This window comes from Cornus florida, unplaced genomic scaffold (assembly GCF_030987335.1).
Source record: "Cornus florida cultivar Cherokee Brave unplaced genomic scaffold, ASM3098733v1 CherokeeBrave_3.0.0_Hap2_Chr04, whole genome shotgun sequence".
Taxonomy (NCBI): Eukaryota; Viridiplantae; Streptophyta; class Magnoliopsida; order Cornales; family Cornaceae; genus Cornus; species Cornus florida.
Genome location: NW_026775574.1, coordinates 45,208,820 through 45,227,042, shown reverse-complemented (window position 1 = coordinate 45,227,042; position 18,223 = coordinate 45,208,820). Strand labels below are relative to the sequence as shown.

At 37.6% G+C, this 18,223-nt stretch overlaps 1 long non-coding RNA gene across 1 annotated transcript; it reads left to right on the top strand.

The window, feature by feature from the left end:
* Nucleotides 1–4,515: 4,515 nt before the first annotated feature.
* LOC132303208 (uncharacterized) lies at nucleotides 4,516–17,681 on the top strand. Its single transcript, XR_009481121.1, has 2 exons — nucleotides 4,516–5,086; nucleotides 17,561–17,681. It is a non-coding gene; the product is annotated as an uncharacterized LOC132303208 (long non-coding RNA).
* The last annotated feature ends 542 nt before the right edge of the window (nucleotides 17,682–18,223 follow it).

The following is an 18,223-nucleotide window of genomic DNA, read 5'->3' as shown; positions in this document are numbered from 1 at the left end:
AAAGAATAGACCTTTTTATTAAAATTTTATTCAACTAGGTGCACTTATTCTTTTCACTCGTTGTTGTTTTTTTTTTTTTCTATGATTTTAATTTTGAAATTTGAAATTTACAAAGTCAAAGTCAAATGGAGGAACACAAATCGATCGAAGATTGATCGATTGAAACTCAATCAATCCAACAGGTGAAAACCTGCAGAAATATTCGAACGATAGATAGAGAGGACATTTTTCAGAGTTTCGAAAAATTTTCTAAGTATTGAATTGAGATCGATCCAAGGGAAAATTGGATCGATCGGGAAATTCTTGGATCGATGTGAGAGAAAGTTCGCACGATACACAGAGAGATGAAATATGCAAAGAGTTTTCGCTCGATGGAACAGAGAGATGGGAATATGCAGAGACAGTGTTCGATCGATCGAACTTCTTTTGTAATCGATCGAACAGGCACTAAATGCCTAATTTGAAGATGAAAGCACATGCAATCCCTATCAAAGTCTCAAACAATGTTTATGATCCCAAAATGTATTTAGACGACACAAGAAATGAAAGTAAAATAGAAATGAGGGTGGAATAGGGTTATGAACCCTACGAACCACTAGTGTTTAACGTCTCTAGCAAGACATTGGACTCTTTTAGCCAGGATAAAAAATCTTGTTATGCATCCCCTCCTTAATAGGGCGGAAAGAACTTTGAACCCCACCCAACAAATTGTTCCCTAAGGAACTCATTGGATTTGATTTAAGTGAGATTGATGGTCCTTTGTAAAATCAATTCTTAGGCTTCTATGCCCTTTCAACACTTGGTTTACAAACATTTTTCTTTGCAATCTTTTTAGAAAACGAACCATTGTAAGGTTCAACATCAAACAAAGACTCAAATTTTTCAAATTCACTTTCAAGACATTTTTCAACAATACAAACCTCTTCATGCTTGTCCAAAGAATTTGGGGTTGGATTGAATATGTTTAACTTCACCTTCATGTGCCCAAATGAAATTTTCATTATCCCCATCCTGTAATTTATGTTGGCATTAGCGGTTGCCATGAAGGAACGACCAAGGATAACGAGAATTTGGCTCTTGAGATTTGGGACCGGTTCCGTGTCAATGACTACGAAATCGATCGGGAAGAAGAACTTATCAATTTTGATTAACACATCCTCACTGATACCCTAGGGCTTCTTGATATATCGGTCGGCTAGTTGCAGCACTACCAATGTTGGTTTTAAGTCTCCTAAGCCCAATTGAACATATACTGAATATGGAAGAATGTTCACACTTGCTCCCAAATTAAGAAGAGCCTGGTTAATGACATGATCACCAATAATGCAAGAAATAGTAGGTGAACTGGGGAATTTTGGAAGGGTGTTATGTTGTAAAATGTAACTTACTTGCTTGGTCAAAACAACTTTTTTTGGTGCTTAACTTTTGTTCTTCCTCTTTAGGGTGCAAAGATCTTTAAAAAATTTAGCATAAGCAGGAATTTGTCTAATTGCATCCAAGAGAGGAAGATTGATCTTCACTTGCCTAAACACTTCAATTATTTCATTAACTTTGCCTTTTTGTTTTTCAAGAGAGTTGAATCCTTTTAAGGCACCCAAAAATGGAGCCTTTGGTTCAAAAAATTTTTGAAAATCCTTTTTGGAAGCATTTTCAACACAAAAAATTTTCAATTCATTTGGCAAATCTTTCTCAACAAAGGGGTCATTCACATGCAATGTGTCACGCCCTGAATTTTTCTAAATAAAATCCTCGATTTCATTAAATCAAAATACTTCATAAAAGACACCAGGATCTCAAAAGAAATTAAATACCCTTTATTGATACAAAATCAATCAAATTTCCTCAAATGAATAAGATAACATCTCAAATTAATTAAATTGATACTAAATCAATTTCCTCAAATAAATACATAAAAATCTCTAAATAAAAAAATAATTTAATTCCTCAACTCCAACTCTTCCACCTAAGCCTGCAATTATGAATCCAAGTTCATCCTCGGTACCTGAAACTGTAGGGGGTGAGACAGTAGGAAAAACCATAACAAGGATTTCAAAGAGTTTCATGATAAATTTGCTTCACAAAAATATATATATGCTTTTAAACAAAATACATATATGCAATTTTAACAAAATAACAATCAACAAAATATTTGAAATAAAATCATCCAAGCCATTCAAGGTATGATGATCCCTACTCTGCAAAAAAATTAAAAATCACCACTGGACTATTCAAGTCTGTCCATCTCGGCACCTTATCTGTGCTTCACAATATCACTCTGTGCACTTCTCTAAATTCTCTTCTCTGTTCTTAATTTTTCTCTGTATCATCACTTAGTGTACAAACACACCTCAATATAAAGGTAATTGTACCGACAGAAATCAAATCTCAATACAGCTCACCATGAACATAAAATATCAAAAAAATGATCAAATGCCATGGGCCCGCCACCAATTTTCTTCCTTTTCTTACTTTTCCTTATTCTTTCATTACGCATACAATCAATTGTACTCCAAACAGCCCACGAAGTCAAGGAAATAAATTGCCAAAATATCTCTTAATGGCCCGCCACTATTCACAATCAGAAGCCAAAAATATATATATAATATATATATATATATATATATATATATATATATATATACACAAATGTTAAAAAAATCCAAATCAACTACTTTAAACATCATTTCTCATGGGACCCATACCAAACCATTTCCAATTTCATTTTCTCTTTCTCTATTTTCGGGTGGGTGCATCTTAAAAAAATCCAAATCAACTACTTTAAACATCATTTCTCATGGGACCCATACCAAACCATTTCCAATTTCATTTTCTCTTTCTCTATTTTCGGGTGGGTGCATCTCCTTACCATATTCCTTCAACAGATGATATATATATATATATATATATATATATAATTCAATCCATTAATTTCATCAAATGGGACCCGCAAATTCCCAATTTACCATCACAAAAAATCAATCTTTCTTCTCCCACTTGCGGCTGCTCCTTTCTTTCCATAGACATCAAAAATATATATATGCATATATATCTTACACATGCAACAAGGAAACCAAATCAACCAATTTCTCTCTCCTTCTTATCTCATTCGGCTGACCTTGCTGCCACCTTCCTTCAGACACCACAAATATATATATATATACATATATTACACAACAAAATTCAAGTCCATCAAATATCTCTTTACTGGGCCCACCAAAATCACATCCATTTCCATTTTTTCTCTTCATTTCAGCACTGCTGCCTTCTTCCATCTCCATGACATTCTATATATATAAATATATCATATAAAATGAAACAAAACCAAATTTCCTTAAACATCATTCCTTGTGGGCCCCACATATACACATCTCATTTTCAATCCCATTTCATTCTTTCATCACCTCGGCTGGTACATGCATCCATCAGACACATTGCATATATATATATATAATTGCAATATAAAACCAAATCAACCCAATTTAAATCTTTAAATTGGTACATCTCCAAATTTAAATTTAAATAATTCTCCAATTTAAATTTTGAATAATCAACTATGACAATTTAAACGTCATGAAATAAATTGAATTTCAACCCTTAAAAAAAATCCGGGTTGTCACACAATGAAGGAGGAATAGAATGTGAGACAGGACGGGTGTCAACTTTTGGTTGTACCGGTTCAATCTTTTCATTTTGAATACCAACTTGATTATCTACAATTCTTCCACTTATCAAGGTTGTCACCGCATTGACATGTTCAATTGTGGGACCTTTCAAAGAGGAATTGGTCTCCACAATAAATTGTTGCTTGGGTGGTGAATTCAAAGGCATCTTACCTTTTTCCCTAGCATTCAATGTACTAGTTATTTGCCCGACTCTGGTTTCTAACTTCGCAATGATTGGGAATATGTAATACCCCTAATTTTCAAAATGATATAATTGAAATTTAATTTTTATTTCTTGTGCATTTTAATGGATTATGTGGTTATGTGGCTTAATGGTATGTGTTTAATTAAATTAATTAATTAACTATTTGGTTAATTGTTAATTGTTTAATTGTTTGATTATTTGAGTATTATTATTATTAATTGTTTATTTTAATGTTAATACTAGTAATATTATGTTAGAAGATTATATATATATATATATATATATATATATATATTTGGTGATCACGTATAGGACTTTATATATGTGTGTTATTGTGATAACCTGGATTTTTAAAATTTTAATTTAATTTATTTCATGATATTTAGTTGCTAAGATTGAGTATTTAATTTTTAATGGAGATTTTTTTTAGAATTGATTTGGTTTTGTGCTTATATATTTCTAGTATCAATTTCATATGGTGAAGGAAAATGGGCACTTGGGCGAAATTCAAAGAAAGAGAAGGAAAAGGAAGATAAGTTTGAAATGGTAATGAATTTTGTGGGGTCCATTAGTAGATTTTTAGTAGGAGTGGATTTGTTTTATGCAATTGTATTTATATATATTATATATAATATACATTGCATTTATTAAGAAGGAGCAGTTCAACCGCATGTGGGAAGAATGGGTTTTGATGTTTTCAATTCGTGGGGTCCACTAAGGAGCTTGATGTGGTCTTGTAAGCATTTACATATATATATTGCATCTGCCTTGAGATAAGAAGAATGTGTGTTGTTAGTCGAAAATTTAGAGAAAAAGAAAGAAAAGAAAAAGGGAAAAAGAAGAAAGAAAGGAAAAAGTAATGATTAGTGGGGCCCACGAAATTGTTTTTGTGGCCATAAATTCTTTGAACTTAGTCCTTCACGTGCGGGGTTGTCTGATGGGCTTGAAATGAGTGTATTGCTTCATTCATGTGGGTTTTGTTGGCTGACATTTTGTTTGAGTGGTGAGTGTTTTTGTTGGGTGTCAGTGGAATTGTCTTTATAAAGAGACTGTTTTGCAACTTTGGTAATGATACAAGCAGAAAGAAAAATGGAGGAAAACATAGTTAGCTGAGAGAGACACAAAGAAATGAGAGTTGCAGAGAGAAGCCGCGAGGTTGCCGAGGAGGCTAGAAGCTTGAGGCTTTGATGATCTAGTGAGGAAAATTCTTTTTTTCAAGGTAGGAGTGTTCTAATTCACTCAATCTTTGGTTCTTATGACTCATTTTTTTTTTATATTTGATGTATAACGTGCTTGAATGTGATTATTCTTTGAGAAATTGCCTTAGTGTTGTATATTGATTTTGTATCTCCATGTGGGTTTCTATATGAAAGTAATTGGTGAGTATATTGTTGTTGAAATGGATTGAAAATCACGTTTAAATGGTTGTGTTTTAAATTCTTATATTTAATGGTTAAAATTTGATTATTGATGTTCATGTTATTCTTTTATGAGAATTATCTTGATAAGCTTATAATATTTGTTAGAGTTGATTGTATGATACCACGGCATTGGGACGCATGAAGCATTCATGCATACATTGGGAAAGGAAAAGGAAAAGTGTTTTAAAAACAAATGAAATTACTTTTTTTTTTTTTTTTTTTTTGGGAAAAGTTTTCGAAAGTGTTTGTAAAAAACACGGACGCCTAGGAGGCGCCTAGTAGATCGTGGTGTTAGTGTAGTCTAGAGAGGACTAGGGATTGAGTTAACTAAGCCGGATGCGATGCCTTAGAGGTGCCTTGTGGTCGTGGATAGTTAGCTGATCGGTTGATCAACTATACATCAACCTTCGCAATAGCACGAATCATTGTAAAATAGGGCTATTGGTCGGGTAAGTCGAACCACTGGGACTGCGCTAGTCTAATACAACCTAAATGTCTAGAATCATTCTTAGAATGATGAAGGGTATATAGAGGTTTTGTTGGATGTCACTTAAGCTAGGAAATTAAAAGTGCATAAAACAATAAATTGCAAGAATTCAAGGGGGTGAAGTACAAGTAAAGAAGGCTAGGGAAATGAATCCACCTCCATCCCTATACACATGCTAGGTTAAGATTAATTTAAGAGAAAAACAACATATATGATAGTCATGATACATAACAATACTAGGTTGCTATAACATCCTCAAGAAGTTCATTTAAATAGGAAGGCAAGAATAAACCATCAGAGGTTCACATGATCAACTACCTAAACTAAAATGTAGCTTAGAACATGCTTACTGAGTTAAGGATTATCAAGCCCTAATTTAAATGGTGAATGCACATAAAGCTAAGAATCAAGTATAGACCATCAAAGGGAAACCCTAAGCCATGAACTATCTAGGTTCTCCAACTCCATTCCATTAAAACCATTCCATGATCTAACTTCCATTGTCACCATGGAAGTGCAAGCAATATGATTAAGAAAAGTAACCATCCAAGACAAGATGAATAACTCACAATAATCATTTATAAACATTCAACATTCATTACAACAAAAATGAGGCTCTTGATCATGGAAAGACTATCAAAAATATATTGTAATCCCCAAAAATAAACTATACTAACACATGTTTACAAGGGAGGGGTTTCATCACCTCCCTAGATGAGGTTTAGTTGCCCATTGGTGAGCTAGAAGAAGGAAGAAGCATCATCCTCATCTCCATTTTCGTGCACCCTCTTTGGAGCTTGAAGAACACACCTTTCTTTTGCTCTCTTCTCTCTCCTCCCTCTTGTCAAAATGAAGGATAATCCTAAGTAATGTATGGCTCCCCTCTTTTGTAGACATGTTACTCCACCTAAAAAGCCCTCTCTCTCCTCCAAGAAACATCCCCAACCAACTCATAAAGAGAGCATACAAAGTTAGCAAATTTCTGAGCACAAGTGGCTGATCTCATGAAGCAATCTGCCCTACTTTCGAGCACTCGAAATAAGGCCTCGAGCACTCGAAAATTGGCCAGAATGCTCTATGCTTGGTTTGCTCCGCCCAGACCTACTTTGGTAAAACAGCCATAACTTTGCCCTCCGAACTCCAAATGATGAAATATTTGAAGATTTGGAAAGATAATTCAGAGATCTAAAAACTTTATGTTTTGGTGGAGATCCAATTCTCAAGTATGGTTGGTCGAAATTGAAGAATAAGACAGACTTTCATTGCTGCCAGGCAGTTCTGAGCACCTCTAATAAGAAGATCATAACTCTCTGCTCTGAACTCCGAATGATGAACCGCTTGAATATTTAGAAAACTGATTCAGAGCTCTAAATCTTTCATGTTATGATTGAAGTCCAGTTCTTAAGTTTGCTAGGTCAAAAATGGCGACAAAAGTCAGGTTCCACTGTGGCCAAGCTTCAGCATTGTGCCTTTCTTATCCAAAATTACAACAAAACTTCAACCTTGCTTCTTTTTGGCCAATGAACCTGAAAATGAATAAAAACATGGAAATGGAGATAATCTACATAAATACACAAATAAAGAACTTAACTAATGCAATTTAGGGCGCCTGAATATACAATATTCGGCGCTTATCACACCCCCAAACTTACATTTTGCTAGTCCCTTAGCAAAACTACAATGAAAAACTTAATGAAAAGACAACCATGGGCATGCTACTACAACAATATCATCCATGGTAAAATGAGATATATACATAGCTCAAAAATAACTTGAAACAGAAAAAGAGCTGGAGATGGGGTCATTGGGAAGACTACCTTGCATATATGAAGTATTGATACAAAAATTGGCTAAATACATTTCCACATACATGCATCAACATGAAAGTCTATATAAATAACTCAATTATCATCTTTTGAATGGAAATCAACTCTAGCTTCAGTGAAAGTGAATTGGATTCTCAACATGCGGCTTTTACTTTCTTTTCCAATTCCAAAGCACAAGTTTTCGAATCATTGAATTCCCCTTTAAATGAGGTACCTAAGGCATGATTTTATTTACAAGACAACTTTTGTTGCTTGTTGACAATTTATTGTAACTCATAAGCGAAACATAGAATGGTTATGCAATGCTGAAGTCCCTTAAGCTTTCTAACCAACCTATGTAGCAAGCGTTAGGCCAACAACTCCCAAACCAGATGGCTTTAGGGTGTTAAGTGTAGAGACACTCCTAGGGCTTAATAGCTCAAGTTGGAAAGGCTACAAACTCCAACGAACCATGTTTATTACAAGTTTTTTTTTTTTGAATGATCGTGCAATGTTTAAGTCCTTTAAGCTTTCTAACCAACCCATGTAGCAAGTGTTAGGCCAACAACTCCCAAACCAGACGGCTTTAGGGTGTTAAGTGTAGAGACACTCCATAGGGCTTAATAGCTCGAGTTGGAAAGGCTTCGAACTTCAACTAGTCATTATTTTCTTTCTTTCTCATTTTTTTTTTAGATAACTTAAATCATGCCAAAGATATTCATCTATCAGGTTCATCAAATCAGATTAATTAGGCCAAGGTCAAGGTTGATCAAGTTGCATGCCTCACAGTTAAGTTTCTAATGTGCATCTGTGCATTGTGAAGCTTAAAAGAGTGTCAAATCTAGTGAGAATCTAATTGAGACATTTATACAGACTAATTTGAATCCACATGATCATTTCAACTCAAATTTTTCTTTATTTTCAAAAATGTCAATTGCTTCTATACACAAGGTATTAAACCTATGCTTCATCTCCAACTAGTGTCAAGTTATACTATCATTGCTTAGCAAAAATTATGAAACCAAAAATGCATAAATGCACCCCCAAACTTGAATGTCACATTGTCCTCAATGTGAGAAGACAAGTAAATGAAAATAAGAATAGAGAGGGTTAAAGAACAATAATACCAAGTCGAGTGATGATGACGTAGATGTTCAGCCATATGAGTGCGCAACGGCGTCCCCCAAACTTGGATATAAAGACCTATCAAAACACAACTAAAATATACAGGTAAAAGCATTGGTCTCGTAAGGAGAACAAGAACAGACAAAAAAATAGGACTAATAGGAATTGTAATAAAAGATAGAAATCTATATTAATTTTTTTTTCTTTTTTTAGAGAATGAAAGAAGGTTGGATGGGTGGTGGGTTTTGGAGGTTGAAGCCGAGATGGGTTTGGGGTGTTGGAGAGGGTTGGGATGGTAGGGTTGGTTGGTGCAGCGAAGGGTGGTAGAGGAAGCAAGGATGGTGAATTGGTTAGTGAGAGAGAGAGAAGCCGAGAGAGAGAGTTGTTGCAGCGAGCACTAGAAGTGAGCTCGCATGGGGTTGGTTGAGGTGTGAGGTTGAGCAATGCATGGGGAGAGTTGGTGCTCAGCTGGGTGGGTGGTGGGTGACATGCAATGCATGCATGAGGGGGTGGTTGGTTGTTTTGGGGGGGTGAGGTGGTTTGGTGTGGGTGGTGAGGTTGGGGTATGCTTGCATGGTGGTGAGGGAAGGGGCATGCATGGGAGTGGGTTGCATGGAGATGAGGTTGTGGGGTGGGAGATGGTGAGAGGGTGGTGGTTTATGGGAATGGTGTGTGTGAGGTGAGAATGGAGGGTGGGGATGTGCATGGGGTGTTGCAGAGATCGTTTTGGGTTCTAAAGGAAGGTGAAGGAGATGGGTTAGCTTCGAGCACTCGAATGGGCTCGGCGAGTGCGCAAAGCTTTGGTAGAGGGCTCGGCGTTGGGTTTGTGTTGGGTTGGTGATGCTGAAGTTGAGTGGTGGCCTAGAGTGTGGGGGGGTGGTGGTGAGGTGAGGGTGAAGGGATTGGTGAGTTGGGTTGCATGGAAGTGGGTTTGCAGGGAAGGGTGAGGATGAGGTGTGGTGGTTTAGGTTGGGTGTGGTTTGTGGGTTGATGAGAGATGGTTGGTTTTGAGGTGAGAGATGAGCTCGGTTGAAGAGAGAGAGATGGTGGTAAGGAGGGTTGGGGTGGTGGAGCCGAGAGGGAGAGAATGTGAGGGATGGCATGCAGGATGGTTTGATGGGTGGTGGTGTATGTTGCCGAGAGAGAGGGAGTTTAGGGGTGAGTTAGTTTGGGGGGAGAAGCTGGTTTGGTTGGTATGAGAGATGCCGAGATGCACTCGGCATGGTGCATGGTTGAGGATGATTTGGGTTTGTGAGGGAGGGGTTGGATGGAAAGCTTGCCGAGAGGAGAGGGTTGCAGATTCGAGTGCTCGAACTGAGCCTGCGAGCACTCGAATTGAAGGCAGTGTCTCGGCTTGTGATGCATGAAGTGTTCAAGCACTCGAAAATGGACTTCGAGTGCGCGAAATGGAGACAGTAGCCTCAGGATGATGTGCTGACATTGGTGTGCAGCTGCGAGCACTCCAAAGGGCCTTTGGATTGCTCGAAATGAGCACAGAAAGGTGAGGGGTTTTGAGCATCATGGAAGTTGAATTCTTTATCCGACATGGATGCATGGATGCATCCAAAAAATTTTCATTCTTATGCATGCATGAATCCATTCTTATGCATTGAATGCAAAATTTTTCATGATGGATGCATGCATGAATTTTTTTATTCTTATGCCTTGCGAATGCATGCAAAATTCCTATGCATAGATAGACTGTGTATACATGATACAATTTTCAATTTGCCTGGATGCATTGGCTTGAAAGTTGAAATGTAGCATGGATGGAAAAATTGAAATTTCTCATGGAAATTTTTTTTCATGGAAATTTTTTTTCTTTAATGATGCATGCATGAATTTCAATTGCATGAAAAAATTTCCAACTTGCACAACATCACACATAGCATGGATGAATGAAATTTTAAAACTTTGTAAATTCATTCTAATGTAATGCATGGATGAAATTTTTTTTCAAACTTTGCACTGCACACAATGCATGGATGAGTTTAAGAAAATTTTCAAGCTTTTTGTAACATGATGCAAAATGGATAGAATTCTCAAAAATGAAAATTTCAAGCTTAAAACATTTCAACATGATGCAAAATGGATAGAATTCTCAAAAATGAAAATTTTAAGCATAGAGAATTTTTGAAAATTTGCATGTCAGTCCTAAATTCAAGCCATGCATGGAAAATTTGAAACTTGACACATTATTCCAATCCAATGCATGGATGGATTTTTAGAAAAATTTGGGAAACTTTTCAACTTCTTTCTAATGCATGGATCAAATTGGAAAAATTTTCAAAATGTAACACCTTTCCAATGCTGGATGATTTTGAGAAAATTTTCAAGCCTTGGAACATCTCTTCAATGCATGGATGGGATTTGGTCTCTTCAAATGCATGGATGAATGTAGGAAAATTTTTTTTAAACCTTGCACTTAATCTCCAATGCATGGAAAATTTTTGGGGAACCATGATCCAACAATGCGTTGAAAATGAGAGGTTGTGCACATGAGTTGCATGCCAAAGATCCTATGAAATTGCTAAAAAGCGATGGAAATTTCCGGGAATGAAAATTAGAGCTGAGAAGGTCTAAGAGGCCGGTCTAAAATTACGGAACACAACTAAAGACCATTTCAGAAAAATCAAATTTTTGGCTTTTCTAAACCATTTCCCAGAAAATTTCAAGGCATGAGCAATTTGAGAAGGTAGGGAAGCTTGGAACATCGAAAGAATTTCTTCCCTTGCTTTGCTAAATTTAATGTCGATATCTAGACGAACCAGGATCAGGATCCATTGGAGAGATGGATCCTTAACGCTCCGTATGCAACTTGCCTCCTTCATATGGTCTCAAACTTGGATCAATGAATGGTGAGGGATATTGATCCTTCCGAAGAGAAACAAGTTTGGCCTTAGAGGATTTAAGCATCGCTTTTAATCTCACTTCTTTTATTTTCAGATTTAAGCAAAGGTGTTGCTTGTTCGAGATTATGGAGGCTCGTTGAATGTCATTGTCTTGACTAACAATGGGAGCATCATGACCTTTCATATTTGCAATCTCCAAGTCATATACCTCATTGTACTTAAATGGTTTGTTCATAGGTTGAGTATCATGGACAATGATTCAAGATTGGGCCGGAATGATTGGAAGAATTTCTAGCAACTTGTCAACATTCGCCTTACCTTTGTCCGGTGGTTCACCCTCAAAATGTTGAGGTAACTTCGGTGAAGAAATGGAAGGAGATGGACATTCCCAAGATAGAGATGGGTTTGGTGCTACCCATAAAGGAGAGGAAAATGGTGATGGAATATCAAGTAAGGAGTTAACTTTCCGAATGGATTTTTCCTCATCAAAATCCTCAAAATCAGAGTGGACCAAGCAAGCTTGTAGGGGATCCTCCGTTGAAGGAGGTGGAATTGGATTTTCAATGAGTTCATCAGCAATAGTGATTGCAAAACACTCACTCTTATCCAGAGAAAGATGCACAGCATTGAAAATATTGAGCTTAACATTCATATTCCCAAAAGAGATATCCATTAATCCGGTTCTACAGTTAATAGAAGCATTAGCTGTAGCTAGAAAAGGACGTCCGAGAATTATGGGAATGTGTTTTATTGGGTCGTGGACTGGTTCCGTATCAAGAACCACGAAGTCTACCGGGAAGTAGAACCTATCCACCTTTATGATAACATCTTCAATGATTCCCCGTGGTTGCTTAATAAATCTATCAGCAAGTTGCAATACTATCGGAGTTAGTTTAAGATCTCCCAAACCAAGTTGTAGGTAAACCGAATATGGAATCAAATTCACACTAGCTCCTAAGTCAAGGAGGGCCCTCTCGATTTTGTTGTCACCAATGACATAAGAGATTGTAGGGGCACCCGAATCCTTATACTTTGGAGGAGTGCTGTGCTGAATGATCGCACTAACATTTTCAGTTAACCTCACTTTCTTTGGTAAATGACTTCTGAAAGTGTGCTTTTGAGTGCACAAATCCTTAAGGAATTTTGCATAGGGAGGAATTTGCTTGATAGGATCCAAGAGAGGAAGATTGATCTTTACTTGCCTAAAGACCTCCCACATGTCTTGAATTTTGCAATTCTTATTCCCAAAATGTGTCAACTCTTGAAGACGTTGAGGGAACGGAGCTTTTAGCTCATAAGTAGTTTCCACATTTAGGGTGACATGCATGGGATTTCCGTAAATGGTATTTGGACAAGAAGAACTTGGATTTGGATTGGAAGAGCTTGAATTTAGATTTTTCAAAGGAGGATTTCGTTCACTTTTGTCTCCATCGACCTTGTTGTCAACCACTTTACCACTCCGAAGGGTGGTGTTAGCTTAAACATGCTCAAGACTCGGCCCACTCGGAAGAGGGGTTTCATCAATTGCATGTATCCCTCTAGGATTTTCAAATGGTTGAGCGGGAAGCTTACCCTTGTCTTTTTGAAGAAGTTGGTTCACTTGGTTAGCTATTTGTCCCATTTGATTTTTGACCCTAGCTATGGCTTGAGTATGGGAGTGAACCATTTGGAGAGTAGGTTGCAAGGATGTCAAGAGATGCTTGTTGGAATCTATGATTTGCTTGTTTAATGATTCCATCATTTGCACATTTAATGATTCCATCATTTGCTTGTTTGCAGCCACCATCTCATCAATTGGATTCACAGGAGGTTGAGTGGAGACATTTGGATTGTATGGAGGTTGGTAGCTTGAAGAGGCTTGGAAAGGCCTACCTTGATATTGAGAAGAGGGCTGATTTTGAGGCCCTTGATTTTGAAGTTGGGAATTTTGTGGGGCTTGTTGCCTCCACGAAAAATTCAGATGGTCCCTCCAACCTGGATTATATGTATTAGAATACGGGTTATGCCCGGGCCTTGAGAACATGGCATTAGCTTGCTCTTGGTTGGGATTGGGAAATTGCTCCAGTGTGGGGCAATCTTCCGAGAGATGGAATGGACTAGTACATAAAGCACAAACCGAACTTGCCAAATTTTGAGACAATGAAGGGGGAAGATGTGGTGCCATCAATTGGTAGAATTTATGAGCAATGGCATCCACTTGAGATGATTCCTCCCTTATTGATTTTTGTTGACAAGGATTGGTGTTCTTTGGAATGGTTGAGGTCGGAGCCCTACGAGAATTGTGTTGAAGTGAATTTTCACTAAAATTCTCAAGTAAGGTCCAAGCCTCATCTGCATTCTTGGACATGAACATCCCACCACAAGAAGAGTCAACCATGAATCTATGGGTGTCGGTCAAGCCGGCATAGAAAGCTTGCACTAATTGCCATTTTGGAATCAAATGATGAGGACACTTCCGAAGAAGATCTTGTAACCTTTCCCAAGTCTCGTGGAGTTGTTCTCCATCAACTTGAGAAAAGCTTAGAATGGAACGCCTCATTTGGTTGGTTTCACTCATCGGATAATACTTCTTAAGAAATTCTTGTTGCAATTGAGCCCAAGAAGTAATAGAGTTGGGAGTGAGGGAGTTCAACTAATATTTTGCCCTATCCTTTAGGGAGAATGGGAAAAATGTAAGTGGAGTGCATTTTCAGGAAATCCTCTCAACCGGATGGTCGAACAAATTTCAAGGAACTCATCGAGATGCTTATATGGATCTTCATTATCAAAACCATGAAAAGATGGAAGCATTTGGATGGTACTAGATTTGATCTCATATTGAGCTGCATCAATGTTTGGCATCACTATGCAAGATGGAGAAGCATAGGTGGTAGGGATGAAATGATCTCTAAGAGTCATTGGTTCAATATTAGGAATTTCAGCCCTTTCATTCCCCAGATTTCCTATATTATCCCCCATTGTATTAAATTCAGTTTCAAGATCCCGTGTAAGAGTAGGTTCCCTAGGGTTCCGTCTAAGAGTTCTTTCAAGAGAGTTAATATCAATGGGAGAGTCAATTGTGGGTAAGGAAAGTGACCTACGACCGAACATCAACAACAAAGCATATACTTAACAAAGCAATTCATCAACCACAACTCCACATACGATGTTCCCTTTCTCCTCAATTATCAAGACAGAAAATAAATGGCCACGACAAGGACCGATGCTTAAACACGAAATTAAAACAATAATATAGCCTCAACAAGGGCTTGCAAAAAAAATTAACTACTTCTAAGCTTAACACATGCACAAAATATAACAATGCAAAACTAAATGGTCAAGAAGCTTACCTAGGGTCCTTTGGACTTACACTTTGCTAGCGTTCCCACGGCGAGAGTCGAGTCCCTAGAATCTTACAACACGAAAAATGGTTAAACCACACGAGAAATATGCACAAAACACAATCACTAAGTTTAACCCTAAAACTTTGGTTGCTAAACCGTATGCAAGTCCCTGGCAACGGCGCCAAAAATTGATCGGTTGATCAACTATACATCAACCTTCACAATAGCACGAATCATTGTAAAATAGGGCTATTGGTCGGGCAAGTCAAACCACTAGGACTGCGCTAGTCTAATACAACCTAAATGTCTAGAATCATTCTTAGAATGATGAAGGGTATATAGAGGTTTTGTTGGATGTCACTTAAGCTAGGAAATTAAAAGTGCATAAAACAATAAATTGCAAGAATTCAAGGGAGTGAAGTACAAGTAAAGTAGGCTAGGGAAATGAATCCACCTCCATCCCTATCCACATGCTAGGTTAAGATTAATTTAAGAGAAAAACAACATATATGATAGTCATGATACATAACAATACTAGGTTGCTATAATATCCTCAAGAAGTTCATTTAAATAGGAAGGCAAGAATAAACCATCAAAGGTTCACATGATTAACTACCTAAACTAAAATGTAGCTTAGAACATGCTTAGTAAGTCAAGGATTATCAAGCCCTAATTTAAATGGTGAATGCACATAAAGCTAAGAATCAAGTATAGACCATCAAAGGGAAACCCTAAGCCATGAACTATCTAGGTTCTCCAACTCCATGCCATTAAAACCATTCCATGATCTAACTTCCATTGTCACCATGGAAGTGCAAGCAATATGATTAAGAAAAGTAACCATCCAAGACAAGATGAATAACTCACAATAATCATTTATAAACATTCAACATTCATTACAACAAAAATGAGGCTCTTGATCATGGAAAGACTATCAAAAATACATTGTAATCCCCAAAAATAAACTATACTAACACATGCTTACAAGGGAGGGGTTTCATCACCTCCCTAGATGAGGTTTAGTTGCCCATTGGTAAGCTAGAAGAAGGAAGAAGCATCATCCTCATCTCCATTTTCGTGCACCCTCTTTGGAGCTTGAAGAACACACCTTTCTTTTGCTCTCTTCTCTCTCCTCCCTCTTGTCAAAATGAAGGATAATCCTAAGTAATGTGTGGCTCCCCTCTTTTGTAGACATGTTACTCCACCCAAAAAGCCCTCTCTCTCCTCTAAGAAACCTCCCCAACCAACTCATAAAGAGAGCATACAAAGTTAGCAAATTTCTGAGCACAAGTGGCTAATCTCGTGAAGCAATCTGCCCTAATTTCGAGCACTTGAAATAAGGCCTCGAGCACTCGAAAATTGGCCAGAATGCCCTATGCTTGGTTTGCTCCGCCCGGACCTACTTTGGTAAAACAGCCATAACTTTGTTCTCTGAACTCCAAATGATGAACCGTTTGAAGATTTAGAAAGATAATTCAGAGCTCTAAAAACTTTATGTTTTGGTAGAGATCCAATTCTCAAGTCTGGTTGGTCAAAATTGAAGAACAAGGTGGACTTTCATTGCTGCCAGGTAGTTCTGAGCACCTCTAATAAGAAGATCATAACTCTCTGCTCCGAACTCCGAATGATGAACCGCTTGAAGATTTGGAAAACTGATTCAGAGCTCTAAATCTTTGATGTTATGATGGAAGTCCAGTTGTTGAGTTTGCTAGGTCGAAAATGGTGACAAAAGTCAGGTTCCACTGCTGCCAAGCTTCAGCATTGTGCCTTTCTTATCGAAAATTGGCCAGAATGCTCTATGCTTGGTTTGCTCCGCCCAGACCTACTTTGGTAAAACAGCCATAACTTTGCCCTCCGAACTCCAAATGATGAAATATTTGAAGATTTGGAAAGATAATTCAGAGATCTAAAAACTTTATGTTTTGGTGGAGATCCAATTCTCAAGTATGGTTGGTCGAAATTGAAGAATAAGACAGACTTTCATTGCTGCCAGGCAGTTCTGAGCACCTCTAATAAGAAGATCATAACTCTCTGCTCTGAACTCCGAATGATGAACCGCTTGAATATTTAGAAAACTGATTCAGAGCTCTAAATCTTTCATGTTATGATTGAAGTCCAGTTCTTAAGTTTGCTAGGTCAAAAATGGCGACAAAAGTCAGGTTCCACTGTGGCCAAGCTTCAGCATTGTGCCTTTCTTATCCAAAATTACAACAAAACTTCAACCTTGCTTCTTTTTGGCCAATGAACCTGAAAATGAATAAAAACATGGAAATGGAGATAATCTACATAAATACACAAATAAAGAACTTAACTAATGCAATTTAGGACGCTTGAATATACAATATTCGGCGCTTATCATTAGCCCATCCCCCTTTCGTGACGCCTTGGAGGTGCCTTGGGTCGGATTACACTAACGGTTTGAAAGTTGAAATGGTATTGTTTCGGAAATGGGGATTAACATTGCATGGCATGGCACATCATTGGCACGCTTGGTGTATTTGGTAGTTGGTTAACATATGTATGTTTGTTGATGACATAATGGTTTTACTTGACTCCTGAGATATGATCCCATTCTCTTGCCTTCTATTCTCTATGTGGATTCATGGGGTTATAAGAAGTATGTCTTAGACACTTCCTACTGAGTGTTTAGATCACCCCATCATTTTAACATTTTTTTCAGGATACGGAAAGGAAGTGGCGGACGACGCTCCTCTATAGGTTTTAACGGGTTAGTGGACTGTTTGACATATTTTGTAGCTATGATCTCATTTTATTATTATTATTATTATTATTTTTATAAACCCTGGGATGACATGTATATTATATATTAACGTAGGAAAGGACGATAGTATCCTTAGTTGACCTCGGGTTCGGATAAGGACCCGGTTAGCAATTCAGACCCTCGGGTTCGGGTCATTACAGTTATTATATTTTACTTTTCTTTTCTTTTATGTTTGGCCGACTTAGTATCAGGTTGGGATTAGGGTTTGTATAAACCTATATATATTTAAGGGTGTTGTCTACCTTAGGGTTCATAAGACCCTACTCACGCCACCTTATAGAAGAAAGTGGTAGTAGAGAATTGAGAGAGAGAACAGAGAGGAGAGAAGACAAACTGAGAGACAAAAGAGAGGGTTTAGACCAAAGAATTAGGCTGGACCAAGGAGGAAGGTTGAGGGCTATTCGAGGGTTAGAACCAGAGCAGAGGAGTCCTTAACGGCAGTCACGTTCGCCGAAAAAACTAGGAAGAATAAATTAATGGTTTCAAATCGAAACCTAGAGGCAAGTTTTATTTCTTGCTCTTTCCCGTAGACCTGTGTTCTGTGCATGCCTAGATAATCTC